Raw genomic sequence first — 17,339 nt, 5'->3', positions numbered from 1 at the left:
TGGGTCACCTCCTGCCCATCCCTTTCCATTCACCAGAAGCTGAATGAGACAGAAGAGATAATATGCTCCATCCATTGCGCCCCTCCTCAGCCAGGCGTGGGAGGGCAGTTGGATCTGTCTGCAGCAGGAAAGATCTGATGCATTTCAATCGCATCCTGTGTAATGAAGGCCAGCTCTTTATCAGCCTGCCTGGCCCTGGATTTTTATCTCTGCCATCTGCTTTGCCGAGAGTGGCAGGTGCCAAAGCTTACAAATAGCCCCAGCCTGTTCTTCCGTGTAGAACAGCAAAGCATCATAGTTTCTGGGCTATTATCAGGTGGAACAACTTCTGCCAGCTAAGGTGACATGTGGCAGTTGGCATTTGAACAGGTTGCTTTGCAGGACCAGCAAGAGACAGTAACTGCCACCTCAGGGCTAAGACTTTCAGAGAGAGAAGAAATGCCACAAGCTGATGACATTGGTTACTCACTTGATGTTGCCCTCCAGATGAGTGGAGAGGCTGGGATCTGCAGCAGTGGGCTGGGCAGGGGGCGATTTATTTATTTAACAGAACATTTACTACATGCCAGGCACAATTCTAAGTGCTTTTCAAATTATTATTATTATTTTGTTAGGACAAGGTCTTGCTCTGTCTGCTAGATTGAAGAAACTCCTGGGCTCAAGCAATCAATCCTCCATCCTCAGCCTCCTAGTAGCTGGGACTACAGGGTGCGCCACCACCTGGCTAATTTTTTTGTATTTTATAGAGACAGGGGTCTTGCCATGTTGCCCAGGCTGGTCTTGAACTCCTAAGCTCAAGTGATTCTCTCGCCTTGGCCTCCCAAAGTGCTGTGATTACAGGCATGAGCCACCATGCCGGGTCGCTTTTCAAATTTTAACTCAGTTAAATCCCCACCACAACCCTATGAGGTTAGAATTATTATTATCTTCATTTTAACGTGGGGATACTGAGACAAAAGGGCTAAGTAAATTACTCGAGAGCCCACAGCTGGGCAGTGGCAGAACTGAGGTTCAGATCCAGGTGGTCTGGCTTCAGGGTCGTTGCCTTGTGCCTGGGAGGACCAAGAGCAACCCTCAACCCCGCTCTTGGCAGGCTGAGGCTCAGTGTGTAAATGGAGGTCCACATACCCTGGTGTGCAGTATTTACAAGTTATACATCAAGCTAACAACACTATGACATGAAATCCGTTCTGTCCTCCTGCCCTGAGAAATCTCTCTTCATAGTGACCTGGAAGGCCAGGTTTGCATCAGGTCTTCTCTGACTCCCCTGGGTTCTGTGCTAGGATGTGGGGGTCAGGGGGGAGCCGCCCAGTGTCCTCCAAGGTGTGGGGCTCCTCTTGCCTGGATTTACAAGCTGTATTAGGTGAGGGACAGGGAAAAATCAGCACAGCACCTAGGTTTGTGGCTTAGGCAGGTTTTAGCCCAAACTCATGGGCCTTTGTGGAGTTCCCCTCCCCTAAGATTGAGTTACTTGCCTTTTTTTGGTTTTTTTGAGACAGAGTCTTGCTTTGTCACTGTCAGCCAGGCTGGGGTGCAGTGGTGTGATCTCGGCTCACTGCAGCCTCTGATTCCTGGGTTCAAGTGATGCTTCTGCCCCAGCCTCCCAAGTAACTGGGACTGCAGGCACACACCACCATGCCCGGCTAATTTTTGTATTTTTAGTAGAGACGGGGTTTCACCATATTGGCCAGGCTGGTCTTGAACTCCTGACCTCGTGATCAACCTGCCTTGGCCTCTCAAAGTGCTGGGATTACAGGTGTGAGCCACTGCACCCAGCCCATTACGTGCCTTTTTATCTTCACCCTCAAGACTCTGCTTGTGGAGGTTAATTATAGACAGACATTTCCACTGACTCTGTGACCTCAGCTAGTCTCTAGGCCTCCTCGAGCCTCAATAAGCTCACCTGTATAATGGGGCCACTTATAACTTCTTCCTTCCTATCTCTTAGTGAGTGAGAGGATGTATTAATACATAAAGTGTGCATGGCAGGGACTCCTGTGCATTCACCGAAGTCCCTTTCCTTTTCCTCCTGGGTGCATAATCTATGTTTTCTAGCCCACGTTGCTGTCACATGTGGCTATGTGACCAAGTTCTGGCCAGTAGAGTGCAGGCGTGAGTAATGTCATTACTTCTAGACCTGACCTACTGAAACCTTCCCCACGAGACCCCTTCTACTCTTCCCCTGCCTACTGGCTGGATGTGAGGATTTGGCAGAAGACTCTAATACCCAAGATAGGGTTGGCACACTATGGTGCATGAGCTAGATCCTGCCTGTGGTCTGATTTCATAAGTAAAGTTCTATTGGAGCACAGCCACATCCATTCATTTGTGTATTCCTCGTTGGTGCATTTGTGCTGTAAGGGCAGAGTGCAGTCACTGTGTCAGAGACCCTGTGACCTACAAAGGCAAAAACTTCTACTATCTGGCCCTTTATAGAAAAGTTTGCAGATGCTTACCCTAGAATATGGCAGATCCACAGATAGAAGCAGCCTGGTTTGTGAGTAGCAGCTTTGGAAGCTCAACATGGGTGGCTGCTGGGAATCTCCACGTGGGACTCTTCATGAGGGAGAAATGCAACAGTTAGCATGTAAATCTTTGACATTTTGTGATTTGTTTGTTACAGCAGCTAGTATTACTCATCCTGACTAATATGCCCACAGTAGGTTTGTTTGTTACAGCAGCTAGTTTTACTCATCCTGACTAATATGCACATAGTAAGCAAAAAAAAAAATTATAGATTCCCTTGTTATCTATATTTTTCTTTTTCTTTTTTCTTTTCTTTTTCTTTCTTTCTTTTTTTTTTTTTTTTTTTTGAGACGAGGTCTCACTATGTTGCCCAGGCTGACCTTGAACTCCTGGGCTCAGGCAATCTCCCAGCCTCAGCCTTCTGAGTAGTTGGAACTACAGGTGCATGTCACCATACCCAGCTTATATTTTTATACTCTCCATAAACTTTCATATTTGAAAGAGCTCAGAAAAATGAGTGGTGCTAGCTGTAGCTTTCTCTCACCTCCAGGCCTTTGTACATCCTGTTCCCTCTGCTAAGATCATTGTTTTCCCATCTCTTCACCTCACTGTCTCTTACTGATCTTTTAGGCCTTAGGGTAGACAACAGTGCTTTCAGGCAAACTTCCCTTGCTCCTCTGTTCCCCAAGACCAGGTTAGGTGCCTCTATTATGTGCCACTAAATAGCCTCAGAGAAACAGTATACTTGAGTGGTTAAGAGCTGAACCCAGTTAGACTGCTTGGTCTCAAGTCTTGTCCTATCACGAATAAGCCATGAGACTTTGGGAAAGTAGCTTACCTTCCCTCTGCCTCAATTTCTTCATCTGTAAAATGAGAATAATAATATTGTTTATCTGATAATAAAGTGGGAATTAAGTTTAGTAGAAATTAAGTGAATTAAAGTACAGTTGAGGCTGGGTGTGGTGGCTCATAGCTGTAATCTCAGCACTTTGGGAGGCTAAGGTAGGAGGATTGCGTGAGCCTAGGAGTTTGAGACTGACCTGGGCAACTAAGTGAGACCCTGTCTCTACAAAAAGTAAAAATAATTAGCCGGGGTTGGTGGTATGAGCCTGTAATTCCAGCTACTTGGGAGGCTGAGACGGAGGATTCCTTGAGCCTAGGAATCGGAGGCTGTAGTAAACTGGGATTGTGCCACTGCACTCCAGCCTGGGTGATAGAGTGAGACACCATTTCTGGGAAAAAAATGTTATACTAAGACTTCAACTGTGTGGGGGTTTTGTGCCCCAACACCTGCATTGTTTAAGAGTCAAATGTCCTTAGAATTACATGGCAGGAACTAAATAAGTGTCAGGTGACATTATCGCTATTCTTTCTGTGGCTCCTGTCACAGCATGCACCATACACTAATGCCATAGTGACACTTTTCCAGTGGACTGTGGGGTACTTGATGCGTAACAGGCTTTCTATACATTTTGGTTGATTGAAAATGAATGTAGCAGTAACTACTGCCCAGTCCTCTGGGGCTTGGCCTACCAAGGCTCTCCAGACAGTGCCCCCTTGCAGAGGGTTTAGGGCATGAAACTGCAGCTTGAACAAGGACAGTTTCTGATCAAGGGAGACAGACTCGAAGCCCTAGAACTCAGCTTTTTTTTTGTTTTTTGTTTTGTTTTGGATGCGGGGGACAAGATCTCACTCTGTTGCCCAGGCTGGAGTGCAGTGGTGTGATCATAGCTCACCACAGCCTTGCTCTCCTAGGCTCAAGTGATCCTCCCACCTCCGCCTCCCAAGTAGCGGGGACCACTGGCATGCACCACCGTGCCTGGCCAATTTTTGTGTTTTTTTAATTTGTGGAGACAGAGTCTTGCTATGTTGCCCGGGCTGGTCTTGAACTCCTGGCCTCAAGCAACCATGCCTTAGACTTCCCAAATGCTGAGATTACAGGCATGAGTCACCATGCCTGGCCAGAACTCAGCTTTATCAGTCAAGATTCTTTGTTGCAAATTACAGAAACCACACCAGCAAACTTAAGTAGAGGAAGAATACAACATGATTCAATAGATCACAGAACTTCCAGAGGGCTATGATCGGATTTGGAGACTAGGTACGCAAGAGGGGAGCTTAAATTACACCACCAGACTGCTCTAGTGGAGAGCCTGTCCCTACCGTCTCTAGCCAGAGGCAAACCAGCTTGACTCATTGATGCCCGTTGTGATGGGGTTCCGGCCTAACTTCTGCAGCGGCTGCTGTGCAAGCAGCCTGCCTCTTGTGACCTGCTGAGTGTGTCTGCACAGACAGATGGCGCTGAAGAGCTTGCAGAGTCTGGGAAAAGGGGACTTTGATGCCAACTCCCTCATCTCCCCAGAATCCTGGAGATCAGATTCTATTGTATCTCCCTCCTGCTTTTCTTTTCTTTTTTCTTTTCTTTTCTTTTCTTTTCTTTTCTTTTCTTTTCTTTTCTTTTCTTTTCTTTTCTTTTCTTTTCTTTTCGACAGAGTCTTGCTCTGTTGCCCAGGCTGGAGTGCAGTGGCACGATCTCAGCTCACTGCAACTTCTGCCTCCCGAGTTCAAGTGATTCTCCTACCTCAGCCTCCCGAGTAGACAGTAGCTGGGATTACAGGTGCATGCCACCATGCCCGGCTAGTTTTTGTAGTTTTAGTAGAGATGGGGTTTCACCATATTGGTCAGGCTGGTCTTGAACTCCTGACCTCAGGTGATCCACCCATCTCGGTGTCCCAAAGTGCTGGGATTACAGGCATGAACCACCATGCCCAGCCTCCCTCCTGCTTTTCCAAAAGTAGTGGTAGATGATAACAATGGTAACCAACATCACTGACTCCCCATGGGGCACTGAGCCATAACTCCCGACGGGCCACGTGTTTCACAGCATCATCTCCCATCCTTGTCACTACAATCCTGGGTGGCAGGTGCTGCTATGAGCTTCATTTTACATATGAAGAAACTGAGGCTCAGAGAGGTTAAGCAACTCATCCAAGGTCACACAGCACAATCGAGAATTTAAATCAAAGAGGACTCCAGAGCCCGGATTCTTAACTACCACATGGTACTGCTGTCTTTACTCCCCAGGGAACTTAATTGACGGTTTAGACAATAGCGAGAGGGAGGGTGTGTATGCATTCATGAAACCCAGTCTGTGCCAATCCTCCCACCAGGAAGGGTATTGTTGCAGGGCAGGATTGTGCATTTCAGTCAAAGTGGTGGCAGGGGAAGGGTCCCTGGCCTGGCAGACAGTTAGCTTTTTGACTTCTAGTGACCAAAGGGCAAGAAATGGAACTAAGCTCCTGTCCATAGACTGATGATGCAGGGGCTCCAGGATCCTTCTTCCCTCCCTCCCTCCCTCCTCCATCCTCCTTCATCTTTCTTCCCTTACCATTGTCACCACCCCTATCATCACCACCCTAGTAACACCATTGTCATTCAGCATGGGCCCCTATGCACCACTGTCCTCCTCATAGTATGTCACTACCAGCCCATCACCAGCCCACCGTCCTTTCTGTATTATGACCATGACAATAACCATCACCCTGGGCACTACCACCACCACCGAGCCATCACCAAACTGTCAATGTCACCATGTCTACCGTCTTCCTGACACCCTCATCACCACTGCTACCAGCATCATCAATCCTTCCATCCCCCTGCCATGACTGCCTCTCTCCTGCCACTATCTCCACCTGCACTGCCCGCATCACTACCCGACTCTATGAGCCTGTTCACATCACCATTCACACCACCATTCAGTGATCAACTTTGTTCACCACACCCAGCCCTGTCACGATCATTCCACTGCACTTGCCATCACTGTTGTCCCCCCAACTATCTTTTTTTAAGGTAGAGGTTCTTGCTGTGTTGCCCAGGCTGGAGCGCAGTGGCACGATCATAACTTATTAGAATGTCAAACTCCCAGGCAACAGGCATGTGCGATGACCATGCATGGCTAATTTTTATTTATTTTTTAATTTTTTTAACCTGGAAGCATACGTTCAATCTGCCCTGAGTATACACTCTCCCAGCTAATTAAAAACTTTTTTTTTTTTTTTGTAGAGATGGGGCCTCGCTATGTTGCCCAGGCTGGTCTTGAATTCCTGGCCTCAAGCGATGCTCCCTGCCTTGGCCTCCCAAAGTGCTGGGATTATAGGTGTGCGCCACAGTTCCTGGCCGCCATCACCAATATTTTCACCAGCACCAATACAACCCTGCACAAGTCACGAACACTGTCTGAGTCTCTCCTGGGCTTTAGGCTCATGTTAAATGCCAAAGATGTAAACGTGCTGATGAACTGTGATTTGTGTTTTCCGTCATGGCCATCATCAGTGATTACTGGGCTGTCTCATTCATGCCTTATTCACCACCATTCCCTGCCTAAACAGTTGCTTTGAGCAGAAGTGCATACTGTAAAACGTGTGAATTTCTCCAATATCAAAACATGCCCCAGAGCCCAGCTTCTGCCTTTCCCCTTCCCTTATCCCACAGGCAAATCCCACCCACCGTTCCCTTACTGGCTTTGCGTTGGTGTCACCAGAGAGTACATTTTCCCCTCTCTCCTGTCCTTCTCCAGGCCTCTGCATGCCTGTCTTTGACCAACTTGTAACTAGGCTTTAAAGCTTCCCAGCCCCAATATGCTGATGTAATTATGATCATATGTTAGGCGGGTTTTGTGAGCCTTAATTAAATGTCCCTTGGCTGAAAGAAGAAAATGGCAAAAATCTGCTTCCCATCGCCAAGGTTGTGTGGGGCCTCTGGAAGGCCGTTGTCTTTTGGGTCTGGGTGGCGATTCTGAAGAAAACAACCTGTCCTCCTGGCCAGGCCACAGAGAGGAAAGAGAGGCTGAGCCTGGAGGCCTGAATCTGGCCCCAGATGACCGGTCAGAAGTAGGCAGATTTCAGTTCATTTCAAGAGCCTGTGGTTGGTGGAGTGGGTGGGCTTGGTGGGCTCCACCGTCACCGTCTTGGTAATAGAATGAGCACTTACACTAATGCCATTGATTGTAACTGTAATTAGCGGATTTAAGGGCCGAGGATTCGATAGCTCCACAGTCATTCTAATATTCCCTGAGTGGGTTAACACTTGTCATTTCCACCGTTTCCTTGGCTTTCAAAGGCAGGCAACTGCTTTCCTTGAAGGGGCTTGATAGGGACAGTGGGGAGATTTGGGTCCAAATCCTGGTGCTACTCCTTGCTGTGTGATCTTGGCAAGCCCCTTCACCTGTCTCTGCCTCAGAAGGTGGAAAACAGGGATAATGGTAGTGAATACTGCCTAGAGCTGTGGTGTTGATGAAACAAACACTTGCGTGCTTGGCACAAGGTAAATGTGCAAGAAGTGTTTTCTGTTATCATTGTTAATTTTTTATTTTATTTTGTTTTTATCTTTCTTAGAGACACGGTCTTGCTCTGTTACCCAGGCTGGAGTGCAGTGGTGCAATCATAGCTCACTGTAGCCTCAACCTCCTGGGCTCAAGTGATCCTCCCACCTCAGCCTCCTAAAGAGCTGGGACCTCAGGCATGTGCCATCTTGCCCACATTACTACCTCTTATCTCTGTTTCTCTCTGTCCACCCACACAGATTTGCTTTCTCAGATTTTCTGTTCACGTGGGGACCATGTTTCAGAGCTCCCAAGGTTACAAGTTACTATGCCCAGGTAATTAAAAAAATTTTTTGGTAGCGATGCTGGTCTCACTATGTCATCCAGGCTTGTCTCCAACTCCTGGGCTTAAGCGATCTTCCTGCCTCAGCCTCCCAAAGTACTGGGATTACAGGTGTGAGCCACTGTATCTGGCCCATTATTAACTAATTAGTACATCAAACAAATGTACCAGAGATTCCAGTGGATTCTAAGTGGACTTGGGCATGTTAGGATATGCCCGGAACAGTAGTGGGCGTGGGCCACCCATCTGCGTTTGCAGGAGGACTGAGAAATATCTGGAGGACAGAGGCCTTTAGGAGCAGCAAGAAGCAGGGCCTGGAGGAGGATAAGGCAAGTGAGGCAGCCAGGGCACAACATTTAAGGAGGCCCCACTCTCAGGAGCCGACCCTGCACTTTCACGAGCCTGAGAGTGAGGGCCTCCTTAAATTTTCCATCCTGGGCACCTCCTTGGTCTCACCCTGGCAAGAAAATGGACCTGTCCAGCCTGTTCCAGTGATCAGAGCTGGGGCACAGAGTTTTATCGTAAGACTGTTGCAGCCAGAAGTTACTACAATGAGGTAGCAGACATATGTAATGCACTGTGGTTATGTTATTTCTTTCTTTCTTCCTTTTTTTTTTTAAGAGATGGGGTCTTGCTATGTTGCCCAGGCTAGACTTGAACTCCTGGGCTCAAGCGATTCTCTTGCCTCAGCTGCCCGCGTAGCTGGGACTACAGGCATGCATTGCTGCTCCTGGCCAGTGTGGTTTCTTTTGAATAGCTGTGGGGAGTCTCTTTATTTCGGGGCCCTGCCTCTCCATGTCAGAAGTCAGGAGTGCTGTTTTGCAGCTTTCCTTGCAGCAGGAGTACAGGACCCAGTTCTCAGGAACAGCGTGAGGAGGGGCCTGGCACTAGCAGTGGGCAAGGTAGCTGTAGGGGCCTGGTTGCAGCATTCTTGCAGTGTAATTTGGGGACTTCTGGCTTTGTGGGGTCCAAGCTTGATTCTCTGGTTCTTCTGGAGACTTGATGAATGTCCTTTGATGAAGGCCTTTGTGACCTAAAGCAGCCATAGTGGAGTCTGTTGCTGGCAACCAACGACTCTGACTAGGATATGGAGGTGTCTCATGAAAGTTAAGGCAGGGATATCCCTGAGTCTTAAGAAAGGCCTGGAGCTGGGAAGTGGAAAGGTATCAGCGTGCCTTTTCTCTCTCTTTTTTCGGGTTGTAGTTGTTGCTGTTTCTTCATTCAGCTTTCTTAGGTTGAAAATAAATTTAATAAAGAAGCACTATATATATATATATTTTTTTTTTTTTTTTTTTTGAGGGACAGCTTTTGCTATGTTGCCCAGTCTGGTCTTGAGTTCTTGGGCTCAAGGAATCTTTTCACTTCAGCCTCCTGAGTAGCTGGGACTACGGGTGCATGCCACCGTGTCTGGCTTTCTACATCTCATCTCTGTTGCTCTCTGTCCATCCACACAGATATACTTTCTCAGATTTTCTGTTCATATGGAGGCCATATTTCACAACCCCCCAAGGCTGCAAGCTTCAGCCATCGCAGAAATTAGCCCCGGTTATCTTGGCCCCAGCACTGAATTCTTATGAGAAATAAATCTGGTTGGCTCAACTTGGGTCAGTTGGCCATGCCTGGTCTAATCACTGTGTCCAGGGAGTAGAATTACACAGTGCTAATATTTCTGATAAGGTCCCTCCCATTGGCAGTTTCCAGGGAAGAGAATTGATCCTGAGCTGGAAGAGACATCTCTAAGGGTCTACCATAATCAAGAAAATTTCTATCGTTAAAGCCAAAGAGGCTACTCAGCTCTTTCTGGCTGCTCCACCCTGTGGGAGGCTGTCGCATTCCAGGGTTGGAGAGAGCTGAAATTAAAGACAGAAAGAGTGGTTTCAGCAAACACTGGAACACATGGGGCCAAAGTGGCTTTGATATGAGGCCACTGTGACATAGTACATTTTTAAAAAATCTGGCTGGGCACAGTGGCTCCTAGCTCAAATCCCAGTTATTTAGGAGGCTGAGGTGGGAGGATCATGTGAGGCCAGGAGTTCAACATCAGCCTGGGCAACACAGAGAGACCCTGTCTCTAAAAACATAAAAAAATTAGTTAGGTGTGGTGTCACATGCCTGTAGTCCTTGCTACTCGGGGAAGCTGAGGCAGGAGGATCCCATGAGCCCAAGACTTCAAGGCTGCAGTGGGCTATGATTGCAGTGGGAAGACTCTATCTCTAAAAAAGAAAAACAAACAAATGGTTTTCTTCCCCTACTTCCCTTCCCTGCTGCAGAGCACCACACAGCAGTGATGTCGGGAGGTATGGGGTGATGGGGGGTACCTGGTGAGGTAGCAGCTGCTCCCAGGGGGCTCAGATGTATTTGTGAGTACATGCAGTTACCCTTTGGGTAATCCCCTAAATACTCATGGCGGAAAAATAGGACTCTTGAGGCCAAAGATTCTTTTAAAAGCAGGTAAATCCAAGTCACTACTGATACCAAGGCAAGTAGGCCCGAGAGCCCACCCCAGGTGTGATGATCATTTACTCAATATCTGCTGTTTCCCAGGCATGCAGCAGGGATGCTCCACTCTCCTCAAACAACAGGGTCCCAGTGCAACTTGCCATTTTGCTTTATCCACAGTAGCTCACAGAGCTCTAAATAGATGCAGAATTCAAAGCAAGAAGAACAAGAAAATCTTTGGGTCAGCTTTGTAGAAACAAAGTGAAACATAATGTTTTGTAGAATACAGGCTACTCTGAGGAAGAAATGCCATGCCCTTTTGAATAAGAGGCTTAACTGATGGGGAGCTCAACACATCAGTGTGGGAGTGGCTCGTCCATATGTTACCCAACACTATGGTTTTGGTCTAGGTCCCATTGTCTGCTGCACAGAAAGCCAATCACTGAGACAACAAGTATTGCCATGGAAGAAGGCTTTATTATATTCAATGTTTATACTATTACATTTATCATACATTATTTATATTACATATTACAGGTGATGTCAGCTGGAGAGAGGGAGACAAACCTCAAGTCCATCTCTCCCCTCCAACTAAAGTTAGGGGTTTATATAGTGGGGAAGAAAAACAAGTGGGATAAGGAAGAGAAGCTGGTCAACAGGCAGCAGGCATTTTTTTTTTTTTTTTTTGAGACAGTGTTTCCATCTGTTGCCCAGGCTGGAGTGCAATGGCATGATCTCGGCTCACCACAACCTTCGTCTCCTGGGTTCAAAAGAATCTCCTGCCTCAGCCTCCCAAGTAGCTGGGATTACAGGCACCTGCCACCATGCCTGGCTAATTTTTTGTATTTTTAGTAGAGATGGGGTTTCATCATGTTGGCCAGGCTGGTCTCAAACTCCTGACCTCAGGTGATCCACCTGCCTTGGCCTCCCAAAGTGCTGAGGTTACAGGCATGAGCCACCATGCCCAGCCCAGACACATCTTATTATACAAATGTCAGTTTATTAAGCTTCAGTTCTATGGGCATCCGGATTGTTGGAAAGTGGGGCCGGTTTTGTATATGCAAAGTCCATGCATGTGCAGTGAGAAGCACTGGCCCTTCCCCCTTACCTATCTAGGGCCCTGCCTGCTGGGAATGGGAGGGTCTGGTGATGTTTCCTCCTGGCAGGTGCCCAGGAGCCTTGGCTTCCATCCTGATGTCTGCCTGCAGCTCTCGGTCACTCCACTTTCTTCTCTGAGTCTCCAAAGTCAACACACACCTTCTCCTATTCCTGGAATTTTAACTGTGCTGACCCTTTGGCTTTTCCCACACTCTTGTTCAGCTTCTTCCCACTCATTCCTCAAGACTCCTCCTCCAGCATTCTTTCTGTGGCAGACACTTGAAATTACTTACCCAATATTCATTTCTGCCTTCTAATATTAATTTTGTAATTTTTGATTTTTAAATTTAAATTTAATTTTTATTTTATTTTTAATTAATTTTTTTGAGACAGTGTCTTGCTCGGTTGCCCAGGCTGGAGTGCACTGGCATGATCATGGGTCACTGCAGCCTCGATCTCCTAGGTTTCAGTGATTCTCTAGCTTTAGCCTTCCCAAGTACTTTGATTATGGGCATGAGCCACCACACTTGACTAATTTTTTATTTTTTGTAGAGATAAGGTCTCTCTATGTTGCCCACACTGGTCTTGAATTCCTGGGCTCAAGAGATCCTGCTGCCTTGGCCTCCCAAAGTGCTGGGATTAGAGGTGTGAGCCACTGTGCCCAGCCCCTTATGATATGCCCAGTTCACAGGGTGAACACCCCTAATCCAAAAAGTCAAGATCCAAAATACTCCAAAACCTAAAACTTTTTGAGCGCTGACATGATGGCACATGTGGAAAATTCCATACCTGACCTCATGCGACCGGTCACAGTCAAAACACAGTCTGAGCTTTGTTTCCTGCATAAAATTATTTAAAATACTATATAAAATTACCTTCAGGCTATGTGTACAAGGTGTGTATGAAACATATATGAATTTCCTGTTTAGGCTTGGGTCTCAGCCCCAAGATATCTCATTATATATTTGTAAATATTCCAAAATCTGAAAAAATCTGAAATACTTCTGGTTCTAAGCATGTCAGATAAGGGCTATTCAACCTGTTTATGTTTTTGTTTGTTTGTTTGTTTGCTTTTTTGTTTTTGCAGAGTCATGGTGGACAGTCAAATGGGTACTCGGCAAGTACCTTCCCAAGCTCCCTTGCAGGGATGGTGGTCATGTGACACAGACCTGGCCATTGAGATGTGAGCATTGCTGTCCTCTCTCAGTGCATTACTGGAAATGGGATCACATTTGCGGAGCTGCCCAGAGGGATGCTTCAAGGACAGGGGACGATATTCGTCCAGGATCTGGGATTCCCAAACACCCTTCTGGTCAGCCAGTATATGCAGCAGTTGTTAAGCTTTGGAATCAGACTTCCTGGGTTCATATCTGGCTTCTGCACAACTTACTGGTTGTGTAATCTCAGCCTGAGCCTCAGTTTCCTTATGTTGAAATAGGAACAGTAATTATACTGGCTTCTCAGGTTGTTGGGGCGTCTAGATCAGCGTGGAAGCCCCATGAGGTAAGGAAGCTGTTCATCTTACCATGACATACTCACATTCCAGTGTGAGTAAACAGTAGGCACCTAACAGATTTGGATAGAGAAAACAGACATACAGATCTTAGCAGAGTGACCAGTTCAAGAACTCTTACCTAAGGAACTAAATTGGCTGGGAGCAGTGGCTCACACCTATAATCCCAGGGCTTTGGGAGGCCGAGGTGGGTGGATCACCTGAGGTCAGGAGTTCGAGTCCAGCCTGGCCAACATGGTGACAACCCGTCTCTACTAAAAATACAAAAAAATTTAGCCAGACGCAGTGGCGCGTGCCTGTAGTCCCAGCTACTTGGGAGACTGAAGCTGGAGAATCTCTTGGACCTGGGAGGCAGAGGTTGCAGTGAGCTCAGATCGTGCCATTGCACTCCAGCCTGTGCGACAGAGTGAGAATCCGTCTCAAAAAAACAAAACAAACAAACAAAAAAACCCTAAATGAATGCCAGGCATGGTGGCTCACACCTGTAATCCCAGCACTTTGGGAGGCTGAGGTAGGAGGATTGCTTGAGGTCAGGAGTTCAAGACCAGCCTGGGCAACATAGCGAGACCCCGTCTCTACAAAAAATTAGCTGGGCATGGTGGCATGTGCCCGTAGTCCCATCTACTTAGGAAGCTGAAGCAGGAGGATCACTTGAGTCCAGGAGTTCAGGGATGCAGTGAGCTATGATCCCACCACTGTACTCCAGAACCTGGGCAACAGAGTGAGACCCCGTCTCTAAAACAAAGAAACAAACAAAACACCCAATTCTTACTGAGGCCATAGATTCCTGCAGAAGATTCCAGGGCAGCAGAGGGAGGGGGAAGACATGGTTAGCTGGTGCCCCTTCCACCTCTCTCCATTGAATAGATCAGCTTTTATCAGATTTATGCAAGGGATTCATTCCTGAAGCTATGCATTATTCAAGACTAAATTTCCCAGAGGGATACATGTAAAGCAAGATGTGCATTATTTCAAAATTGGAGCATACGGCATGTCTTTATTAATATTTTTAAATTACCTCATATCTAAGTCATGCAATGCAAATTTGCATAAAATGAGATGCACTGTTTCAGGATTCTCGACAAGATTGAGTGGGCAAGAAAGTTTCTGAGGGTTAAAAAGCTCACACCCTAGTACTGGCCGCCCAGATTTGTGGTGGGGGCTGCAATTAGTGGTGAGGGTGGTCATCATTATTTGATATTAGAAGTAGCTTAATACATGTTGAGGAACAATTTACTTTAATTAAATTTAAACTGATTCAAAGTTATTGCAGGAAACTGAATTATTGAAAATTAATTGGTCTTCCCCCCCTTTTTTTCTCACTGCTTTTGGTTTATCAGAAAGAAATGAGAGAAATCTCTCCTTCCATTTCCCTAGGACCCTGCTGCAAACTCAGTGGTTTTTAAATCCCAGTATGCATAATAATAACCCGAGGAACTGGCTGGGCTCCTGCCCCCTAGATTTTGAGGTGGACCCAGGACTCTGCATTTTTAATGGACACTTCAGGAGACTCTGATGTGGATGATAAGAACACTGGGTGTTTGAGGCTACAAGGTGCAGGAGAATTAGCTGGCTTGTCTGGGAAGCAGAGGCAGAGGGAGTGGGGATGTGGATGGGCTTTGCTTCAAAGGGCCCTTCAGGGTGGCAGGTCTCAGGTGGGAGTGGCTCTGTGAGAGCTGTGCAAGCTGAGCTTTCAGTCCTGAAGCCTTGGGAATATTGTTCACGGTGCCTGAAACAGGCTTGTGTCAGTGGAGAGGACCTTTGAGGGGCATACATCATCCATCCCAAAGGGTGATTTTTGAGAGAGGCATTGTGCATCAATCAGGGCGACAATATCTGTAGCAAATATGATCAATCACTCACTAAGTGCCAGGCCCTAGTCTCACTGTCTTAAATACACTAACTCATAGGTCTTGTTATGCTATTACCCCCATTTTACAGATGAGGAAACTAGGAGCACAGAGAAGTTCAGCGACTTGCCCAAGGTCACTCAGCTGGTGAACGGCAGAGCCAGGGTTTGAATTTAGGCAGTAAGCTATAATGTCTATTCTTGGCCCTGTGCCCTTTGGCCTCAACAGAGACTGTGAGGATGGTGACCACACAAACTGAAGACTGAATCTTTTTAAATTTGAACCAAATCCTGAGATGCTTGTAAGATCCACAGAGAGAAGAGGACTCTGGAAATTGACCATTGTTGAACTCTTTGTCTATGCTAACAGATATGGTTTGGCTGTGTCCCCACCCAAATCTCACCTTGAATTGTAGCTTCCATAATTCCCATGTGTCATGGGAGGGACCGGTGGGAGGTAATTGAATTATGGGGGTGGATCCCCCCCTACTGCTCTCATAGTGGTGAATAAGTCTCATGAGATCTGATGGTTTTGCTTGGCTCTTTTGCTTGGCTCTCATTCTCTCTTGTCTGCTGCCGTGGAAGAAGTGCCTTTTGCCTTCTGCCATGATTGTGAGGCCTCCCTAAGCACATGAAACTGTGAGCCCATTAAACCTCTTTTTCTTTATACATTACCCAGTCTTGGGTATGTCTTTATCAACAGCATGAGAACAGATTAATACACTAACTAATGGAGGAATGACTTGATTCAGAAATGTAAAGAAATGGGACGGCTTGCACCTCAGGAGTTCTAGAGCAGTTCCTGCCTGTGGCTCCAATAAGAATGTCAAGGTCGCTGGATTGCATTGTATGTGTTTTCTTTCCTAATTTGATTTTTGGAATAGATGCTGTGCTATGTTTACATCGCTCAAAAATCAAAGCAACATAAAAAGATATTTCCAAAAAGCACTAATCTATTTCATCTCTCTGTCCATTGTGTTCTCCTTCTGCTCATAGATGGTCACATTTAGTACTTTGTTGTATCTTCTTCCAGTGTTTTTTTTGTTTTGTTTTGTTTTGTTTTTTGACAGAGTTTTTGCTCTGTTGTTCAGCTCTGAATGCAATGGTGCGATCTCGGCTCACTGCAACCTCTGCCTCCTGGGTTCAAGTGATTCCCCTGCCTCAGCTTTCCGAGTAGCTGGGATTACAGGTGCCTGCCACCACACCCGGCTAATTTTTGTATTTTTAATGGAGATGAGGTTTCACCATGTTGGCCAGGCTGGTCTCGAACTCTTGACCTCAGGTGATCCACCCACCTCAGCCTCCCAAAGTCCTAGGATTACAGGCATGAGCCACTGCACCTGGCCTTCCAGTTTTTGTTTGGTTTTGTTTTTATGCAAATACAAGCAACTGTGTGTGTGTGTGTGTGTGTATTTATGTTCCCCCTCCTTAATTACACAACAGGTAGCAAACCCTACATACTCTTCTATAGGCTGTGTTGATGAAAAGAGTCAAACTGTAAAATATTTAAAGAGATTTATTCTGAGCCAAATATGAGTGACCAATGGCCCATGACGCAGTCCCCAGGAGATCCTGAGAACACGTGCCTAATGGGTGCCTAAGGTGGTTGGACTACAACTTGGTTTTATACATTTTAAGGAGACGTAAGGCATCAATCAATACATGTAAGATGTACATTGGTTGGATCCGGAAAGACAGGACAACTGGAAGTGGGGGCTTCCAGGTCATAGGCAGATTCAAAGATTTTCTGATTGACAATTGGTTGAAGAGTTATTATCAATAGAAAGGAATGTCTGGGTTACAATAAGGGGTTGTAGAGACCAAAGTTTTTTTTTTTTCTTTTTTTTTTTTTTTTTTTGAGACAGAGTCTCACTCTGTCACCAGGCTGGAGTGTAGGGGCATGATTTCAGCTCACTACAACCTCCGCCTCCCAGGTTCAAGCAGTTCTCCTGCCTCAGCCTCCCCAGTAGCTGGGACTACAGGCACGCACTACCATGCCCAGCTAATTTTAGTATTTTTAATAGAGACAGGGTTTCACCATATTGGCCAGGCTGGTCTTGAACTACTGACCTTGTGATGTGCCCCCCTTGGCCTCCCAAAGTGCTGGGATTACAGGTGTGAGCCACCCAGCCAGCCCAGACCAAAGTTTTGTTATGCAGATGAAGCCTCCCAGTAGCAGGCTTCAGAGAGAATAGATTACAAATGTTTCTTATCAGACTTAAAGAGCCTGTCTATCCATAATTCCAAAAGGGAGGAGGATATAACAAGGCGTGTCTTGCTCCCTCTTCCCATCATGGCCTTGAACTAGTTT

The 17,339-nt window shown here is 46.5% G+C and overlaps 1 long non-coding RNA gene across 1 annotated transcript; it reads left to right on the top strand.

The window, feature by feature from the left end:
* Positions 1-2,436: 2,436 nt before the first annotated feature.
* Positions 2,437-15,813, top strand: LOC131383677 (uncharacterized). Its single transcript, XR_009213868.1, has 3 exons — positions 2,437-2,587; positions 12,754-13,028; positions 15,732-15,813. It is a non-coding gene; the product is annotated as an uncharacterized LOC131383677 (long non-coding RNA).
* The last annotated feature ends 1,526 nt before the right edge of the window (positions 15,814-17,339 follow it).

This window comes from Hylobates moloch, unplaced genomic scaffold (genome assembly GCF_009828535.3).
Source record: "Hylobates moloch isolate HMO894 unplaced genomic scaffold, HMol_V3 SCAFFOLD_6, whole genome shotgun sequence".
Taxonomy (NCBI): domain Eukaryota; kingdom Metazoa; phylum Chordata; class Mammalia; order Primates; family Hylobatidae; genus Hylobates; species Hylobates moloch.
This window is presented reverse-complemented; position numbering and strand designations above follow the sequence as displayed.